The sequence below is a fragment of the Malaya genurostris genome, chromosome 3 (assembly GCF_030247185.1).
Source record: "Malaya genurostris strain Urasoe2022 chromosome 3, Malgen_1.1, whole genome shotgun sequence".
NCBI classification, from domain to species: Eukaryota; Metazoa; Arthropoda; class Insecta; order Diptera; family Culicidae; genus Malaya; species Malaya genurostris.
This window is the reverse complement of record NC_080572.1, coordinates 191,247,521-191,261,148: the sequence shown is the minus strand read 5'-3', so window position 1 is coordinate 191,261,148 and position 13,628 is coordinate 191,247,521. Positions and strand designations below refer to the sequence as shown.

General features: G+C 37.9%; 1 protein-coding gene across 4 annotated transcripts in view; it reads left to right on the top strand.

The window, feature by feature from the left end:
• Positions 1 to 874: 874 nt before the first annotated feature.
• LOC131438578 (phosphatase and actin regulator 4-like) overlaps positions 875 to 13,628 on the top strand; it is a 487,676-nt gene continuing 474,922 nt past the window's right edge. For 3 of the 4 annotated variants that reach the window (XM_058608685.1, XM_058608686.1, XM_058608684.1), the window contains exon 1: positions 876 to 1,899. The gene's annotated coding sequence lies outside the window, so the exon portion shown is untranslated. Of the gene's footprint in view, positions 1,900 to 13,628 lie in introns of all 4 variants that reach the window. The other variant, XM_058608682.1, reaches the window with a different exon arrangement.

Genomic DNA, 13,628 nt, shown 5'->3' with positions numbered 1-13,628 from the left:
GTTGCGCAAAAGCAGAGTTGCCAGGTTATTTTTTCAAAAATCTGTCAAAATTCAAAATTTTTTCTGGATTTGTCTGGGTCTACTATATACAAGGAAATTTTTACCGGGCTTCATTTTCAGTGAGCAAAAAAAAAAAAGGTCTCCCCACCTATCGTATAGAGGCCAAAACCGTCAAGATCTAGTAAGATCTGACTAAATCTAGTAAAAAATGAAAAGTCTGGGAAAATTTCAAAAATCTGGCAAAAGATCTGTTTAGTTTGAGTGTCTGGCGAAACGAGGAAAATCTGGCATTTGCCAGACAAAGGCAACCTGGCAACGCTGCGCGAAAGAGCACAACGAAATTTTGTTTGTGATGTAGTAGTGCAAAGTCAGTCGTCAGCCGCAGGGTTGCCACATATACAGATTAATCTGCATTTTACAGATTTTTCAGATAAATTTGTGACCAAGATTCTGTATATGCAGATTACAGATTTTTGGCAAAAAATACAGATTTGTACAGATTTTTTATAGCGTTGATTAAAAATTGCTTCTGATAAGATGAAAAGATGGCCATAACGTAAGGTAGTAAAATAGAAAGATTACCAATTGATCAATCAGATTAAGTTTCACTTTCAGATTGGATTTTGAAAGTTTTTCGTCAAATCATTATTTTGAAAGGCTCCAACGCAAAAACAACTTCCAGCGTTTTTTCAACTACAAAATCATAAAATTCAGACTAAGAAAAGTTTTGGTTTCTTTAAATTTGGGTTCTAAAGACTTTTTCATTCCGTTGTGCTTCGATTTCTTAGCACTTCTATATACAGATTTTCAATACAGGTTTTTGAGCTCCCGATACAGATTTACAGATTTTTCTTCTGAAAAATGCAGATTTAAATGTGGCAACCCTGGTCAGCCGTCGTTCGTACGTTGCATATATGCGGGGAAAGGTTGTGCGTATTTCTATTGTAGAAGGCTAGGGCACTTCATGTTCTGTCGGACTGCTTGCAATAGCAGCACTTGGTATCATCAGGAAGAGAGGGTGGGGTGGTATTTGCCAACGCAGGAAAAAGCTCCACATATTTTCTTCATCTCAATGAGCAGTTTTATCCAGATTTTGTTCAATTATCAGCCGTAAAGTGAATTGTACTGCAGATTGTGTACTGAAAATTGTATTTTGGGAGGAATCCGTTGCATGTTCGATCCAGAAGGCCAGCCAGAGTGCGAATGTTTGTATACATCAGCAATTGTATGATGCAGTAGGCGAAAAACGGAAAAATGTGTGTGATAGTCTGGCCGCCGTCAGTCTAGAGTTCCAGCTTGAAGATAAGCCCTATTCGAAAAGGTTAATTCGAGAAAACAGTGCGATGTGAAGAAACGAGAAAATAGAGTTTTAATTGGGAAGTATTGAAATTTAATCAAATGGGGCGTGTGTATGGTGCAGTGGAAGCAGACATGAAAAAGTGTTGAGATTACAGCAGTGTGAATAAACCTAGGAGCTATGTATAGGACGACTGTCGCGTCCAAATGAAGAAGAAGATAAGCAGCTGAAGCTGTGGATGTCAGATCAAGTGATTGGTCGGAAAAGAGATGAAAATGGGTTTTAAATAAAATATTGTGAAGTGCGGTATGAAAGAAGCAATTTTGTATGCGTGACGCCCGCAGAGTTTCGGAGGCAAATGTCGTTGAAAGAGAGTGAAGAAGTGAAGATGTAGAAGGTGCTTCATTCATCGCCAAATACAAACAGCGGTCCAGTGTGTACGCTGATGAGTGGAGACTTGCGGGAATAGCAGACTGCTGCTGTCGAAGGCGAATTCGATAAATATACACGTGAAGCGGGGAAGAAAGAGCCGAAAGCAAACGGATCGTATAATAATGAGGAATGAAATAGCTTCGCAGCCAACGATGGACCCGTTAGCATGTGTAAGTGTCATGATCATTTTTTTCCTGTCTTCAGGTGGAAAATTGCCTCTACTGTTTTTACAATCTGGCCGCTACAAAAAAACGCTTCTTGAATGCGATCAAAACCACAATATGGAAAATTTTTAGAACTTTAGGGGCCCATTTTTGTTTATTGTAGAAATGGACTGTTTGCAATATTTCCACCTGATGTCGGAAGCTTTTTTTTATGTTTGTATCAATACCAAATTTACCATTCGTCTGCGATTACCACTGAGCGAATATAGTTTGGCTTTGTGTGGGAAACAGAAGAGAAAGAAAACAGAACGAAATGTGATGCCAGGCCAGTGCCCGTAGTGGTAGGAGAAGCGCGATAAAGAATGTCAAAAACAAGTTTTTACTCCGAAAAATAGTTGTTTTTCGGGTCGTTTTTGTTTGTGGCCCCTTTTTGTCCACTTCTTGGACGTAGATTTTTGTTGATGCTGTTGTAAGCATTTTTATCGACTTCATCTGCCGTTCCGGAAAGCTCAATTCAACCACAGAGAAACTGGTGAAGCGGTTTTTTTTTCGTATGAGATTGTCTTGAATACCTCAACAGAATTTAGCGAATCAGGATTGGTGATTTGTGTCCAATGTGCGTCTTTCAATAATCGCTAATGAAAGAAGATTGTTTAAAATCGGGGCTAAAAGTACTGGTTATAGTCCCTCGACCATAACAGAGTATAACATTTTTGACATGGTTTGGTTAAAAGTAGGGTAACAGAGGTATTTTGGCCCACTTTGTAAAAATATCCACCAAAAACTCTTCCGCAATAGGTAATTAGCTTTAAATTGATACAACATGGGTTACTTAACACCGGTTAAATGCATAAAGTTTGTTAGGTGGGCCAAAATACATGAAGTGGCCAAAATACCTCTGTTACCCTATCGTGTGTTGTTTTTTTTTGTCTTATTAGAACTGTTGCTCTACAGTTAATACGAAAAAGAGTGCTTGCTATTGTACCAATAGTCATTTCATTAGTAGAGTCACCATATTATTTTGCCGATTACTCTACTTTCAATCAACGAATCGAGATAAAATGGGATACGAAATCGTTGCTTCGGTTCTAAAAAAGCAATACCGTAGAAAAAATAGTTTACAAATTTTTCAATACTGCTGTTATAGCGACGTGAAAACTCGAAGCGAATGCACCTATTGCCATCTTACTTTTAAGGCAAATCTATCGAACAGTTAAAAATATACTTTGTTATAATGTTAAGTATATGTTTGAATTGTTTTGATTATTATTAATGGATCTTCAATAAACAAAAATTCATAATAGAGAAGTGAGATAACCGTACAAAAGTATTTTTCCGGAAAATGATACCGCACCGAATATTATTATTGATATACATTTTTTTCGAAAGCCGTTAGAAAAAAAATTGCACTAAGGATGTATGTGATACAAGTTCAGATAAAAACATGCGAAATTACATGGCTACTATTCAGCATGCTGAATATTATTCGTGTGATTTGGGCGAATGCGATTACGGTACTTCATATCCTCTGATATGTAACTGTCCCGCATTGAAGAAACTACGTATCCGGGTTTTTGGTTCTCCATACATGGTTGAATCTGTGTATGGGGAGCTAAAACTGAAAGATATTCTATCGTTTCTCACCCAATATGGTGAGGAGTTACATTTAGAGGGGTTCATCGTTCTTCCTAGAGTAAATGAATCCTTTCGGTTTCTACGTTAAAGGGTTTGAGTAGATTGTTTGGCATCCCTTATGGGGTTCCGAATTCACTTCTGCTCATACATATTGCGAATTGTTCTGCATTCTTCCGGGAATGCAAAATGGTGTCGATTTTGTAAAATCTCTAAATCATCGCGGGGGTTTGAGGTTTTATCAAATGTGCATTTTGGAACCTGCAGATCGTTGGGCTGTACGATTCTGAAGTATCCTTTCGGGGAGGCAGAACGTTTTTTTTTGTTTTGTGCTTCTTTCCCGCCTCATCCATTTCACAAATCCTTTCCATGTTCCTTTTATCTTTCCCTTCCCCTCAAGAAAATTATTAGAAGTCACAAATCTCCAAATAACTAGGGAAACGTGCCATTTGAGCTAATTAGTTCTGAATCCTTACAGTATACGCTTAGAAATTTTAAACACTCGTCATCGTGTAATTCCGGAGCCGGAAGCCGGAAGCCGGATCCGAACAAAATTCAGGAGTTTTGTATGGGGCCATAGGATCTTTATTTTAAATCTAAGTTTATGTAAATCGGTTAAGCCGTATCCAAGATATCGAAGCGAGATTCACATTGTTGATTTTAACCATGATTTCCGGTACTTCCGGAACTGGAATCCGGAGAACGGTCTAGGTCCATTTGCTTGATCAACTAACATAAATTACGAATTGGACCAGTTTTGTGTCCAATTTATAATTTTTCACATTTTGCATTGTCGCTTCAAACAACGGTTTATAATTTTGATCGCTTATCAATCTGTGCACCCGGACACGGAAGTCGGATCCGAAAAACATTCATCAGATGGCATCATATGATTTTTCCTTTGAACTCAAGTTAGTGAGAAACGGTTCAGCCATCGCTGAGAAAAGCTAGTTAGTTCCATTTTGGAGTATGTGGCAACTATTTCCGGTACTTTCGGAACTGTAATCGGGAGACCGATATAGCGTAAGCAAGTTCTAATTATTAACTAACATGATTCAAAAATTGAATTAGTTCTGAGCTCATTTTCGATGATTTTTTTACTTTTTTTGCATCGTCTTTTTAAACAACGATTTAAAATTTTCAACACTCATCACCCTATTTTTCCGGATCCGGATAAAATTCGAATATTTTTTATATAGCCATAATACTAGGCAAAACTTAAAAAATTTAAATAGTTAACAGTACAGTCTAAACGAGTTTTTTTGCGTTCTGTGCATCGCTGCTTTGAATGATAGTTTATAATTCCGGAACCGAAAGTCGGATTAGGATGAAATTTAGAACATATTTAAAGCAATATTGGACCTTTAATTTAAAGCTAAGTTTGTTGAAATCAGTTCAGCCATTTGGATACTATGACCCGGTATAAATTTTCACATGAAATTAAAATTTTAACTCTAATCACTCTGGAACCGGAAGTTGGATCAAGACAAAATTCAGGAATTTTCCTTGGGGTCTTATGACCTTTCATTTGAATGTAAATTTGTGAAAATCGATTCAGTCATCTCCGAGAAAAGTTAGTGTTCCAAAATGTTACACAAACACAGACATACACTCACAAACAGACGTTTTGCGATTCAAATTATAGATATGACTCTCACTTCTCCGGGCCTCCGGGCTCAAAAGTCAGTTTCCAAAGTGATTATATAACCTTTCTATGTGATAAAGACAAAAGGAACATTTAGTCGGTTACGTCACCTATTCCATTGAACTTCCGGAACCGACAGTATCAGTAGTTTGATCCTCAAACTTGATCAATGATCCAGTAGTGGCTTTTAAACTAGCCTAAGATTGTTGAAATCGTGTGATCCATCACACAGACATACACAGATATTGTTTGATCTCGTCAAACAGAGGCGAACATGTTTTTTACCATCTTCATTACGTCTTAGATTCGTCAGAGCAGATCAGTTCAAAATAAACTGCTTAATGCTAATGCTCGGCAGCTCAATTTGGACCGCTAAGCTGACGTAAAGTCAACGCTATTTGCGAAACATTGGTCTAATCCGACGTCCCGATGGGAAACGCACTGGCCGACGACCACGAATAGTGTTAACTTTTGAACTGGTTTCGCAAATAGCGTTAACTTTACGTCTGTTAAGCGGTTCAAATTGAACTAGCGACCTTTTATTTTGGCATTGTGGCAAGTGACCGGCAAAATCGGGGTTCCGGGAAAAACTCGGGAATTTGATTTCACCGGGAAAGGCCGGGAAAAAGTCGGGAATTTTAGTGCAAATCCGGGGAAAAAATTTACTAGCCCTAATCTTAGTAATGATTTTCAGCATCATGATTTTCCTGTTACAACAAATGTAAAGTTGGAGGAAAAACTCAATTATGTGTTTGAACGAGAAGTTCAGTACATGTTTTGAAACATCTTATTGTCCCACACGGGTCAACAATGCACACTCCATTGGAAATGGGGCCAACATTCCATGTCTCTTAAAACGGTTTTTGTATGGGTTTGACAACAATTTTAAATAAATAAGTGCTTCCTTAGTTGTCATCAATAGCAGCAGAATGCTCATAATGAAAAATAAGGATAATTTGGATGCTTCTGTTAGATTTCTATTAATTTTCAGAATAATAATTTCATCAAAATTTGCCTCAGTAATGTCAAATTGTGACAATACTTGTGTTGTAGTTTTGGTATTGATTTCAATAGGATTCACAAAATTGACAAAGCTTGTCGACTTTCACCTTATCCACCGTTTGCAAGGAGTACTTGCTTTCCTTCTTTGACAGCTGAAATTGGTTTTTCAAAGTTTATAAGATCCTTAGAAAGGCTTAGGAGATGGTTTAATTTGTTCAGTGAATCTATGTTTAATTTTTTAAGGTTATCAGCTATGACGAGGATATTGTTATCGACGAAGAAGCAGTCAAAGATTGTCTATGATAGGAGAATCAAATTTAGATCATCTCAGTCACTAAAGGCACAGATTGCTGTTGTTTTTCAAAAGTGACAAGCGTACATTTCAAGAATTCTAGAAGGATTTTGTTCTGTCTGGCTAAAATCCACCTTTATAGAGTACCGCCGTGTTGTTAGAAGGAATCGGTTTTACGGGAGGAGAGTTGTTCCTTAGTTCATTCATTTTTAACCGTATACTTTTTTCTAGACTTTACTAGCCTAAATAGTATTGGAATACACTAAAAATGGTCAGTCCTCGAACGGTCCAAAAGAACTAGTTCTCCTCGAAGAGTGAGTGAACTGGAGTTCTTTATTGAAGAATAATACTTCTTCAATAGGAATGAAAGTAATCGAATTTTTTGAATACGTATACAAATAAGTTGCGTCTTTTGGAACGTATGCTGATTTGAGAAATCTGGTAGTTCGCGAGCTTATTTTTTTTATTTAAAAGACATTTTTATTTAGGCCTATTTGCGTACAAGCTTTACGTGGCCGATCGGGCCGATTTTTTAAATATTTTTTTTTGAGTTGGATCTCGTTGTCACCTTTTTTCTAGAGGAAGAGGAGCTTCCATTTCCCTCCTGCGAGGATTGAGGGGCAGTTCGTTCATGGTTCGTCTCGTCATCCATTGCCGCATCGATGGTATTGTTGTCGATTTCCGTCTTCTTTTCGTTGCTAGTTGCTGTAGATGCACCTTGTTGTACATTGGTTGCAATTGCTGGTTGGTTGGAGGGTAAGTTGCTAACTGCAGCTGGTGTACTTTGTTCTATAGGGGATGATGATGGAGTCGTTGGAGGGGATGCTTCATTGTTGTTGGTGGCTGTCACAGGTGTACTGGGGTTGTTTGGGGTTGGTGTGAAGGAAGCACCGTTGTCCTTTGGTGTAGTTGTCTCCTTGTCCAGTTTATCACATGGCTTACCGTAGCTTACTTTTTGGCAATATTGACAAGTGGTCATCTGATTGTCATAGGTAACAAGTGGTTTGCACGGACTTTTTGTATCTTGACCGAAAGTCACATTAGATTATATAGGCCTCTTCGAGCGCATGCGTAACAAACGTACGCCATTTAGAATACCGGGTAAAAAATTCTTCCACTTTTCTTTTTCGGTAGAGAGAATCTCTTCGTATTGGGACATAGTTTTGCGAATATAAGAATCGGTTACACTTGAGGGAAGATCATGCACACGCACTTCTATAGCACTATCTTTCATATATACTGGAATGATGTACTTAAGGTCTGAGGACACAGGGCCACGTGTTGAGTTTTAAATCGACCACGTGGCTCGCTCGATTCACTTTGCGCATCGTATTTCTCTTGTACTCTCTCGTATATGAGCAAACTGTACCGGGTTACCAGCATACATTTTATTATTTTGATGAGAAGTTTTATTACATTAATCTATCGTATGGGTTGGACATTACATGGATTCCAATGAACAATGAAAAAATATTCAACTTTCACAAAGATTGAATCTGTGTGTTTGGCAGCCTTGTCGAGCACATTTTATTTCTCTCTCCTTTTTCAGAATGCTATCAGGAAACCAAAGAGAAAAAAATGGTGGTTGCATTGAAACTGACTTTGTTTCGCAGCAAAATACAAGACATTATTTTTATCGCGATAACATATATGTTTTTATGTACTTATCGCATCTAAACTAAATTATCTAGACTTTGTCACGGTAGATTTATGATACAAGCCTTCAAAGCCGAGATATTCGATGAACAAGTAGAGGTATGCATTTCCGAGCGTTCCAATTTTCAGCAGTTCTTCAGTCAGAAAAAAATACAACACGACCGCTAAACTCAATGAATCATTCTGAAAATTTCACAGAATATTCTCAACTATATTTCGAAGACATTGTCAGGTGGGTTTTTCTTTATTCTGCACCGTTTCCAAGAAAATTTAATTTGAAACGGGAAAATAGCAAAAAACCTACCACTTTACGGTACTGTCCTCAGCCCTTAATGTTCTCGTGCTCCACATAGTGCACATTGTTATTGTCTTTTGCGAATTGAATTGCATCCAACTCTTTATAAAACTGGATGTAAACAGCATTATTTGTCTTATTGCATTGAAGTAAATGCACACGTTTAATGTCAAGATGCATTTGCTCCTTAAGCGAACCTTCAAGTTCTCGTATCGAAGGTCGAATTTTGCACTGCCTGAAGTCAAGAACAATTCTATTCTTTCGTGTCGGCGGTAGCTTTTGTTCGTTTGGTTCACTCATTTCGAGGTCGTTCTATTGTTCACTACACAATACTGTACTTGGTTTCTTCTGTCCCGAACGTAAGCGGTTTTGTTTTATCGACTAACTTGGATGAGATGTGAAAGCGAACTGTGTTCGTGAACTTTGAAAATGTATACAAAAGAGAATGATGATTGGTAGAACACATGCAAAAAGAACTCCCTATTATTGAATATGTTCACTATAAAATATAATTTGTTGCTCTCCTAATATTTTCGAAGAAACATACAAGGTTTCAAATAAACGAATGGACGGTTCAATATAACTAATTCTTTTGGTACAACTACACACCAAAAAGATTTGAATTTTACAGGTGATTTAATCCCTCATACGATGTAATTCATAAAGACCTAATTTGTCAAATGACGGAAAATCTCATTTGTAATGACTTAATGTTAGATGAGCTTGGATTTTACTGGTTTCGACTGTAACTTGCGTTCTGCTAGCAGGTGTGACTGTATGCATTTGAATGTACCTTTTACCAGCCAAGCAGATGTGTGCTTCTGTGGCTCAGTCGATTAACAAACGTACTTGCGATCCAATGATTCTCGGTTCAAGTCGCGACGCTCTCAGTATTCTTTTTTTATTTTTTTTATTTCAATGAATTTCATGTATGGAGTTTTAGACACAATATTAAATGTTCTTCCACGTAAATTTGCGTGAGCTGCGACGCTCCATTTATGTGCATCTAATAAGATGTAAAATCACATGGTTTTTTTTAGTGTGTATTCAGTTTTCAATGGTTCTTTGAAATGAATGGCTTTACCTATCTCTAGATAGCCTTAAAAAGACTGATTCTGTGGTAGACTTGCAAAATATTGAATAGTTCGAAAAATATTTGTTTATATTTTAATTGTAAGACTTTAAATTTATCTTTTCATTATTTGGTTTTAAAATGTTTGACGATATATCTAGCAACCTAAAAAACACCAACAATAATCGAATTTGATGGGGAAGCTGCGTTTTAGACCATTTTTAGAAATAGCTTGGAGTCTGAATAAGTATGAGTAAGTATTTTCGCGAAAATTGCAAGAATTTTGGTGCTTCATTCCTTCGTGAAATGCAAGACTGATCACTTTTATCACCGTTGGCCGGATATGTTTCTTGTTTCAACCCTATTGTTACATCGAGAACATCGAGGTTACACTGGCAAAGTACCAGACAAAATAAAGATGGAATACATTAAGCTGAGAGGTACTGTCGGTGCAGAAGATGAACGTTTGGACAAACTGTGGATGACATTTTTAAACACCCATAAGAAGTAAACAGCATTTGAAATGCTGAGGTCTTCAATTTGAGTTCGACATGCGATCACTAGATTCGACCGTGAGTCATTCGAACTGAGTGCTTTTAAGGCTGCCTGACTGTCGGAACAAAAATAAATACGTTTACCACAGATCCTCTGCTGAAGTGCCGATTGTACTCCACACAGAATTGCGTAGATTTCTGCTTGGAACACAGTATAGTATCTACCAAGTGAATGAGACTGCTCCAGCCTATTTCACGACAGTAGATACCAGCACCAGCACGACCATTCAACAGAGAACCGTCCGTAAAACAAACTATGTGTTCATCAAGTTGTCGTTCCAGACAACCAGACAATCATTCCTAACGAAGAGGATAGCTCACATTGAATGTTTTAAAAGGAAAACTGCATGTGAGAGTTAGGTCACTAGGAGCGAGTAAATACTCATCCCACGGAACCATTTGAGACCACAAGCGAGTGTGACTGGTAGCATATTCTAATGGGTTACTGTTCCAAAGCCCTGTAACCCTAAGACGGTATGCACAAGATAATGCTTCTTGTTTTAGGAACACATGTAGTGGTTTAATGCACAGTAGCGCCTCTAGAGCAGCAGTAGGAGTTGTCGTGAATGCTCCTGTCATCGCCATTAGGACCATCCTTTGGAGATGATTTAGCTTTGACTGAACTGTCGCGACTTCTCCTTTCTGCCACCATACAAGACATCCATATGCTAAAATTGGTCTAACGATAGTTGTGTAGATCCAATGAATATATCTGGGTTTGAGTCCCCATGATTTTCCAAAAGCTCGTATGCATTGGCCGAAAGCCATGCAAGCTCTTTTAATCCTGAAATCAATGTGAGCAGACCAATTCAGTTTTGAGTCAAGAATAACCCCGACGTATTTAACTTGATCGACCACAGTGACCCCTGAACCAAAGAACTGCAACGGACGAGCTCCTGTAATTATCCTACGATGAGTGAAAAGCACCATTGATGTTTTGCCCGGATTTACAGATAATCCAAACCTGACAACACCATTGTTCAACAGATCGCAGGGCTTGCTGCATTAAATCAAAGAGAGTGTTAATGCTTATACCGGTCATCAATATATGATAATCGTCGGCAAAACCATAAGTCGGAAATCCAAGGTTATTAAGTTTCCTTAACAAACTATCAGCGACTAGGTTCCATAAAAGTGGGGATAGTACACCACCTTGAGGACACCCACAGACACTCAGCTTTCTAATCTCTGGCCTGCCGAAGCGATGATCAAAGAAGTTGATTGCTAAGCATTGCGTGTATCCAGTAAGGGAAAAACCCAAGATATTCCGTTCACGACTGCAATGTTTAACCTCCTGCAGCCATTCAGCCATCGGCACGGAAATACACCTTGACTTAGGAGTTCCTATTTTTGTGGCCTTTTACGACATGGAATAGGAAACCAGTGGATCAATTCTTGGTAAAAAATAATTCCGCCGGATGCCACACGGCTTTAAAAAACAATGTTTTATCAAAACACGAAATTCGGTTTTTCCATTTTTTAAACAAACTACAAAACGACTTTACTCCAACCTCGATAACTCAGCTGTTTCTGGTCGGATCGACTTAAAATTTTGACCCGTTTCAAGCAAAGGTTAGTACTCTAGAAAGACGTGGTTACTGGTTTACTACGAGCGCCATCTCTGCTTTAGTCTCGGGACTTATTGATCCATGTGTTATAACTACTCCCGAGTTGACAATATAAACACTAAACAAAGAATCAAAGCAATTTGTTTAGGACTAAGTTATGCAAGCACGATTAGCGTCACCCGGTGGATACGTGTTGCCTTACATTGTCATCTTCGTATTATTCTACAGACGACTTACATTGTGCATCTGAAACTAAATTACCAACATAATTTAAGTTATCAAAAGAACTGAAATCAAGAAAAGTGCTTACATCATCATATCAAAAAATTTACTATGCTTGCATTGCTGACGAATCTGGACGCGAACGAATTTAGCACACCACCGACTTTCTGCAATACTTCTCTATTCATGTAAACTTAGCTACACATTTAGAACAAATCGTGCAAATTTAGGTGTTTATAGATGCACATAAAAGGAGCGTTATAATTTACTTAAATTTACAATTCAAAGCATGTAAAGATAAGTCATTTCTAGAACTTCACAGTTAATTTAGCTGAAGTTTACATCGATACTGAGAAATACATTATTTTTAAATGTAAATAGATATAATACTATGTCATCACCGAGAAAATTTCGGCATGGTTGATTTTACGTCAAACGTACACTGAAAGAAATTATGAACCTTACAGGTGACATAATTCTACAAACGATACAACTCATGACTACTTAACTTGTCCAATGATGCAATATTAAATTCGTGCCAGTGGCGTCTCGTGACAAAATTGACTAGTTGTGCACTGCTTGCGTGGTATGATAGCAGATGTAACAGTTTGTTGTAAGTTAAAAAGTGAAAACTAAAGATTGGGGAATGGAGATTTGCTTGTGTTTTTCAATACAATGAGATAACGATTTACTTTCGGATGGGATTTATTATTAAACAAACAAATCTCAGATCTGAGCTGAGTAATTCTTTCTCTTCTTGAATCTGTGCAGTAACTCATGTGCACTAACTAACACAGCAACATCAGATACTTGAAAATTTATGTCTGATGTATGTGAGATGCACGCAATTTCAGTGCGATCCAACCTGCTTTCAGCAAATAAATCATTTCTAAACCGATTTTCGCAAATGAAAGGTCTTGAGATTCGGATCCGACTTCCGGTTCCGGTATTACAGCACGATAAGTGAATAATCTTCAATTTCATGAGTATTTTTTCACAAGTGAGGAACAAGAGAAAAGGTGCAAATTTTTATAAAACTTACTGGTAAATTAATCTTTTTGGCAGATCCTGTTGCTATTCTTTACGTTTTGTCTTCGACTCGTCAGTGCAGAGTTCAAATTGAACTGTTTAGTGCAAACTAAACTGGCGGACCACAGATTTTGGTTATTAAAGGGTTCGGCTAAAAGCCGTTTTTGATGCATCTTGACATTAAACGTGTGCATTTACTTCAATGCAATAAGACGAATAATGTTGTTTACATCCAGTTTTATAAACAGTTGGACGCAATTCAATTCGCAAAAGACAATAACAATGTGCATTATGTGGAGCACGAGAACATTAAGTACAATATTCCAGTATATATGAAAGATAGTGCTATAGAAGTGCGTGTGCATGATCTTCCCTCAAGCGTCACCGATTCTTATATTCGCAAAACTATGTCCCAATACGGAGAGATTCTCTCTATCGAAAAAGAAAAGTGGAAGAACTTTTTCCCCGGTATTCTAAATGGCGTATGTTTGTTGCGCATACACTTGAAGAGGCCTACACCTTCTTATGTGATTTTCGGTCAAGATACAAGAACTGCGTGCAAATCACTTGTTACCTTTGACAATCAGATGGCCACAAGTCAATATTGCCAAAAAGCTCTTCACTACGGTAAGCCATGTGATAAACTGGACAAGGAGACAACGACACCAAAGGACAACGGTGCTTCCTTCACACCAACCCCAAGCAACCCCAGTACACCTGTTACAGCCACTAACAACAATGAAGCATCCCCTTCAACGAAACCATCCA